The following is a 17716-nucleotide window of genomic DNA, read 5'->3' as shown; positions in this document are numbered from 1 at the left end:
AAATCCTTATTGGCTTTAATGTCCTGAGAATTAAGCTCTAAGACTCAAATTGATGTCAACCGGCCGTAGGGGAGCTGGTGGAAGCCTCTTGGGCGGAAGCCTGAACCCTTTCCCCATGGGGCAGCTCTCTGAGCAGCAGCCAGATGGACAGAAGAGATACTCTTGTATCCACACATCATCAGCCACCTTAAAAACCAGCGCCAGGAATACTCTGTCACATATTGCTTTGCAAACAAGAAGGCTCAGGATTCTAGGAGATTTTCCCGTCACTCAGATGTTTTCCTTTTCCTTTTTGTAACCACACGATTATACTGAAGAAGTGTAACTTTTGAAACAGAAGGAATTTAAAAAATCTGTGGCGTCAGGTAGCGAGAGCGACCCGTGTCCCTGTGTAAGGACAGGTGAGACCTGCCTGTGAAGTGCCGTCATTCACTCCCATCCAGTCCTAGGAACCAAACGTAGACTATTTCCACCATGACAACAAAATGCTACTTTCACATCCTGGTGAACACACGTCTGTGAGTCCGCCCTGTCGGGAGACGCCAGCTGGGGGGGGGGACACGGGCTTGGGAATGCAGAGGGTCCAGGAGCTCGAGACCCTTCTTACCAATCCCATGTGTCGGGGGCAGAAAGAAACGCAGTCTTGAAAGAGCAGCTTCAGGTCAGCCTGAGCTTGTGTGGGAGCCCAGCAGGAACTTGGGTTCATCGGGGAGACAATCTACTTGGAGTGAGCCCGGGACCATTTAATTTTTATGTAATTTGAGTATAACTGCCAGAGTTCCAAAAATAAATAGTTGTATCACTTGTTTCAGGAACATATTCTCTTCTGTTCAAATAGTTTCTCACTTGAGATGCATATTTGTTAGGAAAAGTGCGGAGACCTGGCTCAGGATGATGAGGGGGAAGGGAGGGGTGGGTGAGCAGCAGCCTCGGCCGCGCGCCAAGGCCGCATCGTGGGGGCGGACGCTCTTCCTGCCGCACTGCACCCCCTCACCCGTGGCGTCCTCACCCATGGGTCCCGCCTGCGGTTTCCGCCTGCACTTCCGTGGGGATGACAGGGAGCTGCTGTCAAGTCCTCTTTCAGTGTGCCCGTCACGTGGCTCCTGGGTGGGAGAGCGAACTGGTTTGCTGCCACTAAACTCCCACTGGGATGAGCCCGGAGCCTCTGTCCTCGGCCCAGGGACCCTCCCCTCTGACTCACGGTCAGTCTGTCCTGTGGGGTGGTGGCCAGCAGGGCCACGGGGCAGGCACCGCAGGAAGGGGGTGAGGTGGAGACCTGCTTCTGTCCCACAACCTCCTCTCCTGGGAGGACCCACTGTCCTGCCCCCATAGCTTCACGGCACCCTCCCCAGGACCGGGCCCTTTCAAGGTTCAAAACTGTGAACAAAGGAAGGAGTCTTCCGGGCCAAGGTGGAGGAGGCGTGTGGGGAAAGGCGATGGGACCCAGGGCCCTGGGCGGGGAGACTGTGGGCAGCTGTCCTGTGTTCACTGTGGGGCCAGTGGGGTGCTGAGGGGACGACAGACAACAAGGCGTCCCCGTGAGCTCAGTGTGACCACTGACGTTCAACAGCGTGTGACGGCCTGTGTGACAGCCGTGATGGCCATGTGACAATTACGTGTGACAGATGCGTGACGACTGCGCTTGAAAACTGTGTGATATGTGTGTCAGCGTGTGTGACAACTGCATGTGACAACATGGCTTTGAGGCCATAAGCAGAGCCGACGAACACTGGAGCTGGGGAGCTGCCCACCTGCCCGCACAGGTATGTGCTTTGCTCGAGAACAGAACCAGTGACTCCCGCACTAGCAAGCGTGCCCTGTGGTCCTGGCTTTCTCCCCACAGAGCCCAGGCCACCTCCCGCTCACCCAACGCGCCCTCAGAGGTGTGCACGCAAGCTCAGCCACCCCTCCCAACGCCCGCTCCACAGGCTCGGGGGAATGTCTTTACGGGCGATTTAACGTTCATGAGCCAGAGCAAATGACACATTGTTCATACCACGTGCACGTGCGTTAGCATCCGCTTAACTCAACTTTAAAGGGCCCCTTCAGCTACTTCTGGAAAGAAAGCAGTGACCTGGGATAACCTGAAGGTCTCGTTCCCACGCCGTCAGCATGATAAGTAATAATGAGCACAGCACACGGCAGAGGAGAGCAGAGGCCACGGACCTGGGGGCCCCGTGGCTGGGCCCACGGCAGAGGGAGGAAGGGCCACCCAGTGGGCAGGTACGCGGCCCCGCCTGGTTCCCACAGGGCAGCTGCTCCGCTGTCTCCCAGGTCTCAGGCACTTCACCCCGCCCCCCACCCCAAGCTCATGTGTCTGAGCTGGGTGGCCAATGAGGTCTAGAGCTTTTCAGGTGCGGGATAAAAGTAAGTGATTCCCAGTATCCCGGTCATCAGACTACAGCTGCGGGCTCTGCCTCGACTTTCTTATCAGCACTTTGGTCCTCCCCAAACCTGTCCCCTGAGCCCCCACAGCGCACCCCACGGAGACAGCCGTCTCACCAGGACCAGTGGGTTAATTCAGCCAAAACGCATCATCATACAAACCCCTGAGATTCAGCCTCTACCAACAGAGGAAGTCTGCACGTGTCCATTCGGCAAAACCCCCACGAGTTACGTCAGCAGCCGGGCACCAGAGGAAGGGCCTCCCAGGATGGGCATGAACTTCTCTCGGATCCTGTTAGACCTCAGAAGCGAATGTATGGATGTTTCTTATTCTTCTCTGCATTAATTTGCTTAAATGAGCCTTAGAAATTCATTGCCATAAAAAATAATGTCTCACTTATAAAGCTAACACATGGGAAGAATGGAAAGTTGGACCGTACAACAAAAAGTAAAACAGAAGGAAAAAATACCTTTAATCCCATCACCACTGACAACCACCATCAGTGCTGGTCTGTGCGTAGGTGACTTGCTGGGCCGGGGGCACAGGGTGGGGGAGGTGGACAGGGTGGGTGAGGGAGGAAGGCACCCACATCACAGAGGCAGGGAGCTGTCCCGGGGAAGAGCTCACACTCAGCGTCCTCAGTCTCCATTTCCGAAGTCCTGCTCTCTGCTCCCTCCCATGAAGTCATCAGTAAAACAGGCTTAGCAAGACCAACCATGGGGAGAGTCTGGGGAGTGCACTGTCTGATTGGACGGCATTAGAGTGTATGTGTATGCAAAACTGTGTGTAATTTGTATATAAACATTGACAATGGTTAGAGCATCAGCTCTCGCACCGAAGGGGCTCAGGTTCGATCCCAGTCAAGGGCACATGCCTGGGTTGCAGGTTCTATTTCTGGCCCAGATGGGGCGAATGCAGGAGGCAACTAATTGATGTGTCTCTCTTGCATCTCTCTCCCCCCGCCCCCCAGACACACACACCATCCCTCCCTCCATCTTTCCCTCCATCCCTCCCTCCATCCCTCCCTCCTACTCTCTAAAAATCAATGGAAAAAATATTCTCAGATGAGGATGAACAACAACAACAAAAAACACTGAAAGAGACGGAAGGAAATACCACGAAAAATTAGGATCCATTACCTTGGCGCATAGCACTGCACAAGATTAAAAAAACACACATATGCTTTTCCTTAATGGATATTTCCAAGTCTCCTATGATGAAAGGCACTTCTCTTATACAGAGGACAAGCTATCACCGTGGTTAAAACCACGACTGTTGCATCTGGAAAACACGACACACTCTCTTCCCACGTGTCCCTGGGGCTGGGCGCTGTTTTTCGATGGCACATTCCCTTGCTGTGACAGTCTCCTTACAGCTCACACGGGGGCCCCCGTTTCCTGGCAGGAAGGAGCCCCAAGGAAGCCCCCCATCGTTACAGGTTTCTCAGAAAAACAACACGTCAGGTTTCCCAGAGAGAAAACCCAAGTTGTTTATCCCGAGTGTTGCCCGCCGGGTCCCACACGTCTGCATTTCCCGAGACTCTAGAATTTTCTACTTCTAATTTGCTGCGTATTAAAGAAACCAAGGATATATATTTCCTATCATTCCTCATCTAAAAGATGTATTTTTTTTCTTTTAGTGGAAACAATTTCAAGGGAATTTGTCCACACTCAGAAACTGTCATTTTCTCAGAGCAACTGTGAACCAGCTAAACACTCCGGAAAGGAGATGAGTGACATAAAATCCCACTTCACCGAGGCTCATGCAAGATCGCTCCGTCCTGTGACTAAGCAGCTAATCCGGATAACGGGCAGTAATTGTAATGCATTTTATTTCACCTAAGCATTTCAGCCCATTGCATTAATTGCTACCATGTGAAATGAGATATCCAGATGTAAAACTTGTCATGCACTCTTTTCCTGTTATTCTCCAGAGACACTTTCCCCCACTCCCCCAAAAGAAAGAAAACAGGAGGGGAGTTCTCTTCCTGGCTGTTACCAGCTTCCTTTGATCCCCCTAAGTCCAAGGAGACGACCAGAATCTGCTGGACAGGAGGGCTGCAGCTTAGCAGAGCACAAACTTCGATTCTGTCACAGGAGCTCGGGGCAAGACTAAGTTCTCTTGGAAATTTCTAGAGCTCAGTAAGCTGAACTCAGAGGGAAGGCGATCTGAGTGCCTCTGCACGTACTTAGTGGGGTCCTGGGAGCCTGGGCAGCTGGAGGCAGACTCCTTGTCGCCCACACCCTTCTCAGGCCAGAGAGGATGGAGCCAGGAATGACTCCTTTACAGGAATAAATGCACCTCTTCAAGCTAGAACTCAACCGAAACGGCTGCATGGGTTCAGATTAGCCTGAGGGTTTTGAGGCTCTGCTGGCCCCACAGTTCCAGCCTTGGATTTTCATGTGCTCAGTACTCCTGGAGTCTAAGATAAGACTTCCACGCCACCGTTTAAATACCTGAGATGGTTAAAAATATCCGGGAAGGTCACTGCATTCTGGGAATGCTGCCCGGGGCTCGGTCCACTCCTGTGCTAGGCGGCCTTCCTCACCCAGCCCGGTTGTCCTGTGGGGCTGAGCCCAGGTTGGGGACAGAGGAGGAGTGGCCTGGAGGGTGTGCCAGTGAGGCAAGGGGAGGTACCCCTAAGTCAAGAGATGCCCTGGTTTCCAGGAGGAGAGGGGGAGGAAGCAGAGCACAGGGACCCGCCCCCTCCCCCCGCCCACAGAGCACAGGGACCTCAGAGCAGTGCTGGGAGTGGGCCAGGGAGCCCTTGGCCTGTACAGTTTTGCTCTGTGAATTGTCAGGGTCTTTCTGCATTACTTTAATAAAGTGACATAGAAGTCTTCTGTACCATTTGTACATCACACTTCAAGTAGTCTTTTTCTGAACACACAATCCAATAAAAATCTTGGGTGGTTGCATTTAGAACTAATGTATCCCTGACTTGTTTTTTTCAGGTTTAATCTTCTGCAAGTCAGAGGTCTGGGGTGGCAGTCAGTCCTCGTCCCCCTCGGGAGGAATAGAGGATGTGCGTCAACAGAGCGGCCCATGTCTCATGGGGCCCAGGACGTCCACACCTGCCTCACAGGAACACGCCCATTGGCTCCGAGGGCACATTAACAACAAGGCCCCCAGTTTGTGTATCGCTGGTCAGTCTGACCTCACCCATCACGTGGAGAGGCTGAGCTGGACCATTTATGTGTATTTTTAAAATTGATTTTAGAGCAGTGGTTCCCAACTTTTTTATTTTGCCATGCCCCACCTAAGCATCTCTAAAATTCTGATGCCCCCCCTGTGACATATAATTCTTATTATTCAAAAAGTGAACTCCTATTCATGTGGAGGAAGCCTAAAAGGCCATTAACTTGGTCTAAACAAGCTTCCAAAGATCATGGCATCCATGAAAGAGAAAAATAAAAGAACGAAAGGACAGTTGAAGTACTGAGGAAGAAATCACTAAGAAATGGTTAAAAATAATAATTACTATGAAGTGACATGAAAAATAGCAAATAAAGTTCCAGAACATATCATATCCAGAAAACTGAAATGCATAAATATGTCATAATATATACTTAGGTACTATATATGAGGCCCCTAGAACCATAAGAAATGCAAAAAACTCACTGTTAATAACTCATTCTCGAATTGCCCCCCTTAAAAATAAAATTGTCCCCCTGTGGGGCGTGTGCCCCACATTGGGAACCAATGTTTAAGAGGGAGAGAGAAAAACATTGATCAGCTGCCTCCTGCACCCCCCTACTGGGGTTTGAGCCCGAAACCCGAGCATGTGCCCTGGCTGGGAATTGAACCTGCAACCTCTTGGTGCCTGGGATAACGCTCAACCAACTGAGCCACACCGGCCAGGGCTGGGCTGTGTATGAATCCCTCCGACAACTTCTTGACTGAGTGGACCCCGTGGCTTCTGTTTTCACCTGGCATTTGGTTTGGCTGCTCCTCAAGGTTTTCTGATTTAGGTTTGTTCTTACAAACAAACCAGCTGGGCAAAGGGAGGCCAAGGAGGGCTGCAGGCACACCCAGGGGAGATCCCAGAGGAGGGGGCCGAAGAGCCAATGGGCTGCCCGGCTCTCTCCGCTTCACTTCGGCTCACCTTGAGAGAACCGCTGAAGCGCTCAGGAAAGTGCCGGGTGGCAAAGGTGATGTGGCCCAAGTGAACCCTGAGTGGCCCTCACCGTGGCGTGCAGATAGATCACAGTTGAAAGGCAGGTACCATTCAGCCAGCCACGTGGACCGAGCGCCCGCGTCCGCGACCGGCCCCAGAGGCTGTCCCTCGGTACCCTAAGCTGGCTGGATGCTGGTGATGAGGTGTGCAATGTGACGGTGAGAGATCTCGCAGCAGTGGGGCCCTAAATTGTTCCTATCCCCCATGACGCTGCCATCAGGACATGCATGCAGATGTCCAGACATGTGTGCCATTCTCCTCAGACCCCCGAGACCCCTAGCGTCCTCATCGCACAGTTCCTGGGCGCCCCTTCCGTTCATTCTGACCCCCAGCACCCACACACCCTGGCGCTGCCCCATCTGCTCCCCCCTTCACTGTCGCCCCCACACATCCGAACTCTGCAGAAGCGAGAACATCCTCCCACCGCACCAGCCTCGCCCGCAGCGGTCCTGCCCTCCTGGTGCCTGAGTAGGAGGAGCTTCCTCGGACGAGCAGCCAACCGCCCGGACAGGAGGAGGACCAGGCTGTACAGCCCAGGCTGCCAAAACGCCCGAGAGGCTCAGACCCACCTGCCCGGAAACCCAGTGTTTTGTCATTTCCTATCCACCTGTGCGCTCTGTCCGACCTGTTAATTACGGCACGCACACCTGTAATTATGGTAATGCGGTGCCAGCCGCACACTGGGTGGGAACTCTTTGTTATAACTCAATTAATCCACCAGTACATATTTCGGAGCATCTGGCTTGCGCGGGACTCTGTGCCAGGCATTGAAAAGAAAAACGGCACAGCCCCCCCCCCCCTCCCCGCCCCGGCTCCGTACCAGCTAAGAACTCGCTTCCCTCTTTTCCCTCCGTGCCTACAAAAACACCCATTTTTTTTCTTAAATTATGGAAATCTCAAGGTATAAAAAAAACTACTGCAAAGTGGAATATAGAAATTTAAGAGGAATCAGAACACTATTTGGCACTGGCCTCAGAAAGAATCTGAAAGTTGTTCTCACAACGTGTCCCTACTTAAGGTGCAGATATAACCGTCTTTCCTTGGCAACACTGTACAATCCCGAGCGTGTGCGCTGGTCTGGGACCCAGCACCCACGGCCAAGTGGACTTCACCCCCCAATGCGGCGCGATGCCTCCAAAATCCACGGTTTAAGACAGTGGTCGGCACACTGTGGCTCGCGAGCCACATGCGGCTCTTTGGCCCCTTGAGTGTGGCTCTTCCACAAAAAACCACGGCCTGGGCGAGTCTATTTTGAAGAAGTGGCGTTAGGAGAAGTTTAAGTTTAAAAAATTTGGCTCTCAAAAGAAATTTCAATCGCTGTACTGTTGATATTTGGCTCTGTTGACTAATGAGTTTGCCGACCACTGGTTCAAGAGAAACCAGGGCGATTCCGCCCCATTGACTGAGAGGGAGTTATGAAGTGGAGCCTTGGAGGCCAGCTGTATATGCAGCGCTTCCTGGAGATGGGGGGGGGGGGGGCGGGAAGAAGGGGAGGGGGGAGAAAGGGTGGGAGAAGGGGGCTTCCTTTTGCTTAAACCTGCCTGGGGTCTGTGGCACCTGGCCTGCATTTCTCAGCAGAAATGAAAACTCGGCTTGGTCTGCGTGCTTCCATGTCCCGGTAGACAGGATGACCTTGGGGAGCTCACTTACGGGACACCCCCTTTAGCAGCTGCCCCTGAGCAGGGCTGAGGAGGAAACCAGCATGTGGGCACTTGGGGCTCCTCCGAGGCCACCTCCCAGGGAGTCAAAATCCACTCACAGCCACCTGCTCCAAACACTGGCCTTGAGCACAGGCCGCAGGCAGCAGGGGTTTGCAGCCCCAGGAAGGAGGAAGGAGGCTGCGGGGGGGGGTGGGAGGATTTCTGTAAAGGTCAAGTGGAACCCACCCAGCCCAAACCGACTCTGGGCTGTGGTTTTGACAGACGTGACAAAGACGGGAAAAGGGAGTCACAGTCCACGACTCCAAGAGTCAGAAGCCAGAAACTGAACCTGCTGAACCGAGGCGGGCTGGGAGGGGGCTGCACAAGTTACCTCGAAACCGCTGGAGCACAAACACTTGGGGGTGCACAGATGCCACGGATCCCCGGAAACTATGCGGGCTTGGAGGAGTTTCAGGGGTGCAGAGAGAGCCCAACTCACCCTGCCCGTTGTCCCTGCCATCGTGCCAAGATCTGAGACCTACTCAGCCTCGTCCTCCTCGTCCCCGGGGGCCACTGTCCAAGCCCTGGTTTGTTCTCTGCGCCCCCAGCCCGAGCACCCCATCCAGAGCACCCTGCTCGGCAGGCCAGTGTGGAAGCCCCTACGCTTCCCTGGCCGCCCGGCTCAGGCAGCGAGTTTGTAGAATTCGCGGTTCCCTCAGCCTAATTCAGGTCCGCACCCTGGCCAGAGAAGGCAGGGCGGGGAGGGCGCCCTGCGCGGGTGCGTGTGTGTGCATGTGCATGTGTGTGCACGCGCGTGAGTGCGTGTGTATGTGCGCATGGGGGCGACGTTCACTACCACAGGGGCGGCAGGAACGGGTGAGGAGCCGGCCCCAGCGCGCGGAGGACTCGCCCACGTTCCACCTCCTCTCCGCGGAGCCGGTGCGCCCACCAACCCAGCCAGGACGCGCGCCTGGAGAGCCCACGCGGGTACCCCCCACCGACCTTCCCCCCAGGTCCCCTACCCCACGTCGCAGACGCCGCTGTGCCCCTCCTGTCCTTGCTCTCACCTGGGCTTAGGCAGATCCGACGCGGACCGACGGGGCGGCTGCAGGAACCGGTCTGGAGCCGCGGACGCTGGGACCTCCATGAAAGCGCACGGAGTGGCCGGAGCCCGCGCCTCGCTGACGCGGGTGCTTGGGGGCGGCGCCCAGCACAGCCCCAACCCCAGCTCCAGTGACCGGGGTGGTGGTGGGAGGAGGGGGGCGGTTAGGAGGGGGGAGGCAGGCTCTTCCAGTGACTCTCCCCAATCTTCTTCCCCCCACCCTACCGCACAGCCCGGTAGAAACTGCGGCGCCTGACCATCGCGCTTGGGACAGGTGCCCGAGCCTCCTCCCCCACCACCCCCTCTGCTCGAACCCGGACCCTGCGGTGTAGGCTCCCGGCCACTTCCACAGCCCACGCTTCTTCCCCCCCGGGACCCTGCGGTGTAGACCCTCCCCACCTCTGTCCCTGCTCCGGCCCCAGGACCCCTCCGGTGTAGACCCCCGGCCCCATCGCGCGCGCAACTTTACCTCAGGACCGGACTCCGCGGGCTGCCGCTCGGCTAGCCCGGCCGGGCGGCCTCCACGGGGCGGAGCGCGGCGTCTCCGGAGCCCGCTGCCCCCGGAGTCCGGCACCGCCCCGCGCGCCGCCCCCCGGCCCGGCCCGGCCTTGGTGATCCACTCCGCTGCGGTGGCGCGGCGCCCCCTCGCGCCCGGCCGCGGGTTGCGAGGGCCAGAGGACCCCCGCGCGGCTGCCAGGAGTCCACGAGTCCAGGAGTCCACGGCCGCGTCCGCTGGGAGCGAACGCCCGGGGCGCACCGCGCCCACCAACGCGCCAGGCACACGCGCTCCCACACTCCGTGGTGTGGGGGCACAGAGCCTCCTCCCACTCGGCTGAGCAACCCTGGGGAAAGGGCAGCGGAGGGCTCTCCACGTGGCGCTGCCCCAGGGGCCTGGGGAGTCCGCTGGAGGGTCTGGAGACGCTCTGCCACCAGAGGAGCCTGCTTGGGCCGGCGCTGCCGGGTGGATCCCCATGACCAAGCTCGCTCATTTCATTTACCAGAAGGAAATGTTCTCTGCAGCTTGAGCCTGAACACCCAGGCCCGGAAAGACCGCTTTTTCTCCATAGAAACACTAATTGAGTTTAGAGCCAGAGAGGCCTGGCCATCCCGGCCCTAAAAGGCCACCTCCCTGGGAGCGTTTCTGGGTAGTGTCTGTAGCATGTGCCACCGCCCAGTGGACATAGGTAGGTGCCTGGGAACTAGGGGAGATTCCCTTCAACACAGAAGCCCCCCACCCGAAGGATCGCTCGCTGACACACACCCAAGCGAGCAAGACACTCGAGGGAAAGCGCTCAGCAGTGGCCGGCACAGGGGGCGCCCAGCCGCTGGTAGCTTTATTTACACCTAGGATGGGTGTGCATGATTTCTCCGCTAAACATTCCCCAGCCCCTGACTGTTCTCCCGGGAGGAAATTTCCAGACCTAACTCCATCCTGGCTGCCTCTTGCAGGCCCTGTACCCTGAATCAAGTCCCTGGGTTGCTATGACCATACAGAGTGGATCCAGTCCCTCACCCCCCAGTCTGGCACCATATCACATTTTCCATCAATCCTGGCTTTTTCGTCAACAAAAATCTGGAGATCACTGTCTCTACCTGTGCAGCTGCTTTTAGGTTTTTCCTGATCTATAATTTTCAGTCATTTGGTTCTTTACACTCTAGGTGCAGTATATTACAGTTTGTTCCTATTCAATTTTTTTATATATTTTATTATTTATTTTTAAAATTAAATTTATTGGGGTGACATTGGTGAAAAGGATCATATTGTTCCTATTCAATTTTTGGTGAGCCTGTCGGGAACTTCAGAATCTTAATCTTCCCATGCAGCCTAGCAGTGCTTTCTCACCTGGAGCCGTGGAAACAGCTGTCAATCTAAGTCATCCATAAAGCCGGTGTGCTCAAAGGAAGGCCGCTCCTGGGATTGGTATTGACTATCCATCAACCTGCCGTGGGCCAGATGGTCCGTCTCCGTCCAGACTGCTCTAGCAACTCACATTTTCCATTTTGTCTCAGAGGTGTCCATGGAGACGATCAAAAGGCCTTTCTGAAATCGAATATATCCAATCAGGCGTCTGAACTGGGAAGTCCACCAATGTTACCTCTTCACCCTCCCAAAGAGACAGCCAATGGGATCTGTTTCGTGACATTTTTGTAGCGTTGGACTAATACTCACCCCTTTCTTTCTGAAACGGTGTGGTGTAACCCCGTTGGCCCCGACGGGGGCAAATCCTGGGCCATCACTGAAGGTTTGTGTCTCCTTAAGCTCTCTGTGCTTCAGTCTCCTAGTCTATGAAATGGGAATAATAGTAGAACCTACTTCACTGTTTGTTTTCATAATGCAATGAGTTAATACTAGGACACATTTGGCTCATAGTAAACAAACCAAATACCATAGTTATTTTAGGTGCTCACAAAACAGTAATGATCTAGAATGTTTCAGGAATGACTGAACATGTCTGCAAACCAAGGAGTTTTGAAATATTGAACTCGGGTGACTCTTGGAGTGGTCACCCAGTCCAGTTTCCCACCCAAGGGCTCGCCCTGGCCCCTGCAGATGATGCTGTCGGCATTCATATAACCCTAACCTATAACCAAGGGCACACGCCCAGTGTCTTGGTGATGGATGGGCCCTTTTAAATGACTCTTTGTATCTGTGTGCATTCCTCCTCTCTCCAAACCTCTTATTTCCCCTCACTAGGTGTGTCTTACTGCCCCCTTTGCAATTTTGGTTGCTGCATTTCTGGGCTTCTGAATGTTTCACTCGACATTTCTGATTGTTGTTGATATCACAGTTCCACGGCGTCAGTAAGGGGCTAATGCTGAGGGCCTGGCAGCCATGTGTCCTGGGATCCCAGGCCAGGTCACAGGGAGAGGGCAACCCGGGGACAAGATTGCAGAAGATGGCATTCGGCACTCCCAGTGGACTCTTTATTGCTTCTTCTAAATGGTGTTAAATCCGTGTCTGGTGGCTGCAGCTGCACTGTACGTGGCTTCTATTTTAGGATAGGAGCAAACACGTAGACAATGTTTTCTGTATGTAATAAATGGTCATTGTGAAAACCTAATGCGCTTTCTGTGGAAAATACAAAGGAGAAAATAAGAAACTCCCTCTATCTCCCATTCCCAGCATTCACACTTTTTCACTGTTACTGTTTTGGTACCAAAACACTTTGGTCTTTTTATTGTTTATTTGTAAAAAATCTTTTTTGTTGGAAGTATTACATATGTGCGTGCCCTTTTCCCCCCATTGACCCCTTCCAGTCCACCCCATGGTCTTTTTTTTTTAAACATAAAAATATGCTTTTGTTTATTTATGTACAAAAATACCATCATACTATATACTGAATTTTTATCACTTAACAAGAAATGAACATTTTCAACATTTTCCAGGCTCCAACACAATTTTAAATGATTGCATAGGATTCCGTCCTGTGGCTAGTACCTTACTTTAACTGAAACTATTATTTGACACATTTCTCCAATTTTTCACCATTATAGTATGCTCTGCCTTGAACACCTTACAGGTGTATCTATATATATATATTTCAGAGAGGAAGGGAGAGGGAGAGAGAGAGATAGAAACATCAATGATGAGAGAGAATCATTGATTGGCTGCCTCCTACACGTTCCCTACTGGGGATTGAGCCCATAACCTGGGCATATGTCCTGACTGGGAATCGAACAGTGACTTCCTGGTTCATAGGTCGATGCTCAATCACTGAGCCACGCCGGCCGGGCCCTTTCAGGTGTATCTTGACCCACTGTCTTGACCACAGTGACATGTTGGTGCTGGTGTGTCAGGGGCCCGGCCTGGTGCAGGGCAGGCTGCGCTTTGCTTCCTCGCCCGGCACCTGCCAGTAAGTGTGTGTCTGTGAGCACTCACCGAGGGTGTGCAAGCAAGGAAGAGGACAGACACGGTTACTACGCAGATGTCTAATCACGTCCTTTACCAATGTTTTCCAAATTAGTAATTTTCTTCTCAATATTGAACTACGATTTTCATTTCTTGGCTGATTTTCAAAACAAGATGACACATTCTCTCTGTTTTTTTTTGTGATAGCTTTAACGAGAGGGAATTCAGACACCATACAGCTCACCCATTTCACCTGTGCAGGTTAGTGAGTTTTAGGATGTTCCGAGTTGTACCGCCATCACCACCATAGGTTAAAGCACATTCACCACTCCATAAAGCAGCCCTGAGCCCTTGATCTCTCCCAGCCCTCCCCAGTCTCTGCAACTCGGACCGACTTCTGTCCGTCTGTCTCCTCTGGGCTTGCTGACTGACTTCAGAGCGGGCAGGAACAGGCTTCCTCTCCCCCAGGGGCAATGCTCTCAGGGTCCCCACAGACTCAGCTCCTGACTCCTCAGCTCTCCGGACACGTGCTTCCTTTCGTTTGTCTCCCTGCCTGGTCCTTAGCTCTCCTGTTTGTTCTTTCTTCTTCTTCACGGAGGAGTCACTTCCGGCTCTGTCACCCGCCCTCTCTGCATGTGGTGGCCAGCCAGCCTCTCTCCTCCTCCGTGGGTCCTTCCCACGGATCACACCCCTTCTCCGCGGCTTCCCCAGCCGCTCCTGGGAACAGCACCTTCCTGCGTTTCTCTCCTCTGGTTTCCTTTCTCGCGGGGGCTCGCAGCATTTTCTGTCTTCAGGTCACTTTGCGGTCCCTCAGATGTCCATCGGTCCCTCTCGTCTGCGTCCTTCTCGTCTGCCCTGCCATCCGCTTTGATGGATCAAACACCTCTCATCACAAAGGCGACCGCTCCGTCTGAGCTTTCTCTAATTTCCTCCTGAAAAAGCTCACTACTTTTCATCCCCTGCCCTTCGTTCCCTAGGCCCACGTTTCTGTTATTCTGTTTCCTCATCGTATTTTGAACTTCAAATAGGGAAGCCGTCACCCAAGTGCAGACGCTTTTATTTCGGTCGTCTTCCCGGCTGCCGCACCCGCTCCTGGCAGAGCACAGCTCGCTCTGGGCCTTCGCCTGGCGCCTGCGGTTGCAGGAGAGGACGGTGCCCGCTCAGGAAACAGGTGTGCACGGAGTCTGTGCACACTGTGAGTTCACATGGAGAGATTTCAGGTGAGCTCTGATTAAAGGCACTCCTGGCGAGTTCTCTCTCGGCTGTTGGCAAGGGAGGGGTGTCACAGTCGCATTTCGTACCCCCCCCCTCCCCCCCGTGCATGAGGCCCACCTTCTGCGCCCACATCCTTCCATCTCCCTGGCCAGCACCCGGCGCGTGCGGCCGAGGCCAGTGAGCTCTCAGAGTCCATGCCCTGGTGGGCAATCTACATGGCACTTCTCAGTATTGCTTTGTTCTTACGTCCCGATCCAATAAGCAGCGGGGGATTTCTCCAGCAGTGCCTCTTATCCCTTAATTAACTCTTCAGCGGAACGTTCGCATCTTTTACTACCTCTGCGGATTCTGTGCTTATGAATTTAACATTCGATTTTGCTTGTGTCGTGCTTCTCAGGATCTCAAATCAGATGCAACATTTTAAATTAATCGAATTGCTTCATGCTGAGCGAGGCTTTGGATGACTGGGCCTCGCTTTCCTTCTGCATTGTTTGGCACCAATGACGTTCTGAAGAGAGATATTTCTCTTGCCTTTGTGAATAGCATGGGACCTTCAGCTGTCGTGTTGGGGACGGATCACTTGCCTCTATTCAGTTCAGTCACGTGTTCACACCAACAAGTAGGCTCCCACCCGGTGCCCGGCGTGCTGGGCGCCCCCACCTAAAGGACGCGTCAAACCTGCTGCTCTGAGAGGCTGGGGAGCGCACTGGAGGAGAAAACGCCCCGTGCAGTTCGCTCCGCCAGCATCCAAACCTGGGGGTGATTAAGCAGAAAACCCAACAGGGGAGAGGCTGAACAGCCTTAGACAGATGGCGGACGGCTCATCCGTCTCCGCTCAGCCTTTAAGTGAGCTTTAAGTTCTTCCTCCCCAAACACGAGCCACCCCACCCCCCACCCCCACTTCAGTCTCCACAGAAAATGGGTGGCTCAGACCTAGCTGGTTTGGCTCAGTGGATAGAGCCTGCGGACTGAAGGGTCGTGGGTTGAATTCCAGTCAAGGGCACGCACCTTGGTTGCAGGCTTGACCCCTAGTCCCAGAGGCAACCAATCAATGCGTCTCTCTCACATTGATGTCTCTCTCTCTCTCTCTCTCTCTCTCTCTCTCCGCCTTCCTTCCACTCTCTCTAAAAAAAAAAAAAAAAAATTCAATGGAAAAATATCCTTGGGTGAAGATTAACAAAATATCCTTGGGTGAAGAAAAAACATGGGTGGTTCAGATCACAGAGGCAGGAGACAGCAGTGAGAAAAAGACAAAGACTCAGAGAGAGGCTGTCGGCCCCTGCACACAGCAAAGGCGGACATCTTCATATGTGACGCGTGCACGCCTACACATGCCGCTGTCCGTGCTCGCCCTCCTGCAGTCCACCACCGTGCCGAGGTCCATGGCCCTTGCCTGCTACTCTCGCTCCCTCCTTCACACGACTGACTGCTACCTGGCCATGCCAGTCATATCTCACCTAGTGTCATTATTCTTGTCCTTACCTTTCAAAAAACAGGCTCCAACTCCCCAAATAAACAGCAAGACTATTGCTTGTACAAATGGGTAGTATTTTAGGTGGAAATGCCCTTTTGTTAGAATTTTCCCTGCATACATTTTCACCTTGCACCCTTCCTGACGGTTCCCTTGCGCAATCTCAACCTTACAGCATTGGGGTGGGGGTGGGGGGAGAAAACAGCGGGGCGGGGGGGGGGGGGCCCGCACGAGGCCTGTGCCTCAGGTCTGCCAGGTCTGTCATTATTGCATTAGCGAAGGGCGCCCAGGGCTTCCGCCAAGGCGCTCACGTGGGCGTGAGCTCCGTGCTCCACATGTCAGCTTTGGTTTTTCTTTGCTGAGGAATAACATGCGCAGCCCCCAAGGCCTGATTTTAATTACAAGGCGTTCCCGGAGTTCTGACAACACTTCAATCTGTGGCCGTCCTGCCGGCATCTGCCACGACGCACACGGCTCCCCACGCGGCTGCCTGCCAGCCAGGCTCGGGACTCACTGCGGGCGGCTCCTTTCCTGGGACACCGAGCACGTCGGAGCCAGAGACTGGAAGGCGTATGGTCACCCTGACCTGGAAGATTGAGGACAAGATGAGGCAGAGGACAGTGTGGGCACAGGGGTGCCGGGACGTCCCCGCAGGGCCTCCTCTGTGGGGGCGGCGCTCCCTGAGCCAGGTGGGGACAGGACATGACTTGTTATCAGTTCTTTCTGCCGCAGAGCTCCACTCACGCTGTCCTGGACCTGAGGCCTCAGCCTCCCGGGCGTGGCCCCAGCTCTGCAACCACATGTACTCTCTGCTGTTTGTCCATCTCTCCACGCGTGCCACCCTCACCGTGCACGTGCGTGACCTGCAGCCCCTGGACTCCTCAGCTGTAAAACTCGACTCCCTGTTGGTGGGTGGCTCAGGACTCAGGGTTCTGCTTTGTTTCTGCGCTTGGACAGTCACATCGGCTCTGATGGGGGTGGGGGGTGCAGGTGAGGGCCGCCTGTGTCTGAGGCGGGTGGTCGGCTGGAGCAGGCGTGTGGATACTCCTGGTCCGGGCAATGCAGGCAGTTCCATCTGCGGTCACCCGCTGCCTTTCGTGTGGTGTTTCCACGGAAGTCCTTTTTCCTCAGGTAAATGAAAATGTCCTGAAACTGTTCCGGGCCATTTTCTCTCTCCCTGGACTTGGGAAGCCATCTCATCGTGTCTTTGAACCTCCACCTGTCCCATTGCTGCCACCAAAGACCACACTGAGACCAAGCACAATGAGAAAAACCCAAGAGCGCCGAGACGCCAAGGTGCTGCCGGGGAGGGAAAGCAGACGCCAGGTCTCCATCTCGGCTCCCTGGCATTTGGGTGGATCACTACTGGGGGGTCTTGTATTTGGCAGTTCATTTGCTGGGACAGAGCGGGGGCTGCTTATGGGGGGCACTGGCATCTCACGGGTGGGACCAGGATGCTGCCAAATAACGACCCCCCAACAGTGATCTGCCCCATCCTCCCCGAAGTCCCAGACTTTTACAGTGGGAGTTGTGGAGCTAAAAACAGGGTGTTTGGGTAATGAAGGCAGCCTGTCTGCTCCCTTCTCCAGCCTAAATTATTCCAATCCCGTCAGCAGTTTTCCATAAGCTGTGTCTGCCAGGATCTCCCTCATCTGTGCACACGGAGGATTAATCGTCTTGAGTCCTCCCTCTGGTGCTCGGCGTCCGGAGCTGAGCCCACACTTACACCGAGCACAGTCAGCGCCGAGGCCCCGGGGAGCGGCGCAGCTGCTGTAGAGGGAGCGTGTGCTGGGAGGCATTCAGGCCACAGCCCTCAGACAACACATGCTCATCTCATGGCGCAGACGGGACACGAGGCCACGCACCGTTTACGGG

The 17716-nt window shown here is 54.3% G+C and overlaps 1 protein-coding gene across 1 annotated transcript in view; it reads right to left on the bottom strand.

Moving 5' to 3' along the window:
• The window catches only part of KCNG2 (potassium voltage-gated channel modifier subfamily G member 2), a 33787-nt gene extending 23956 nt beyond the window's left edge, over window positions 1–9831 (bottom strand). Inside the window, 1 exon segment of the mRNA XM_054723871.1 lies at window positions 9775–9831. The gene's annotated coding sequence lies outside the window, so the exon portion shown is untranslated.
• Between the last annotated feature and the right edge of the window lie 7885 nt (window positions 9832–17716).

The sequence above is a fragment of the Eptesicus fuscus genome, chromosome 12, assembly GCF_027574615.1.
Source record: "Eptesicus fuscus isolate TK198812 chromosome 12, DD_ASM_mEF_20220401, whole genome shotgun sequence".
Classification (NCBI taxonomy): Eukaryota; Metazoa; Chordata; class Mammalia; order Chiroptera; family Vespertilionidae; genus Eptesicus; species Eptesicus fuscus.
The sequence above is the reverse complement of the archived record's forward strand: the minus strand, read 5'-3'. Positions and strand labels throughout refer to the sequence as shown.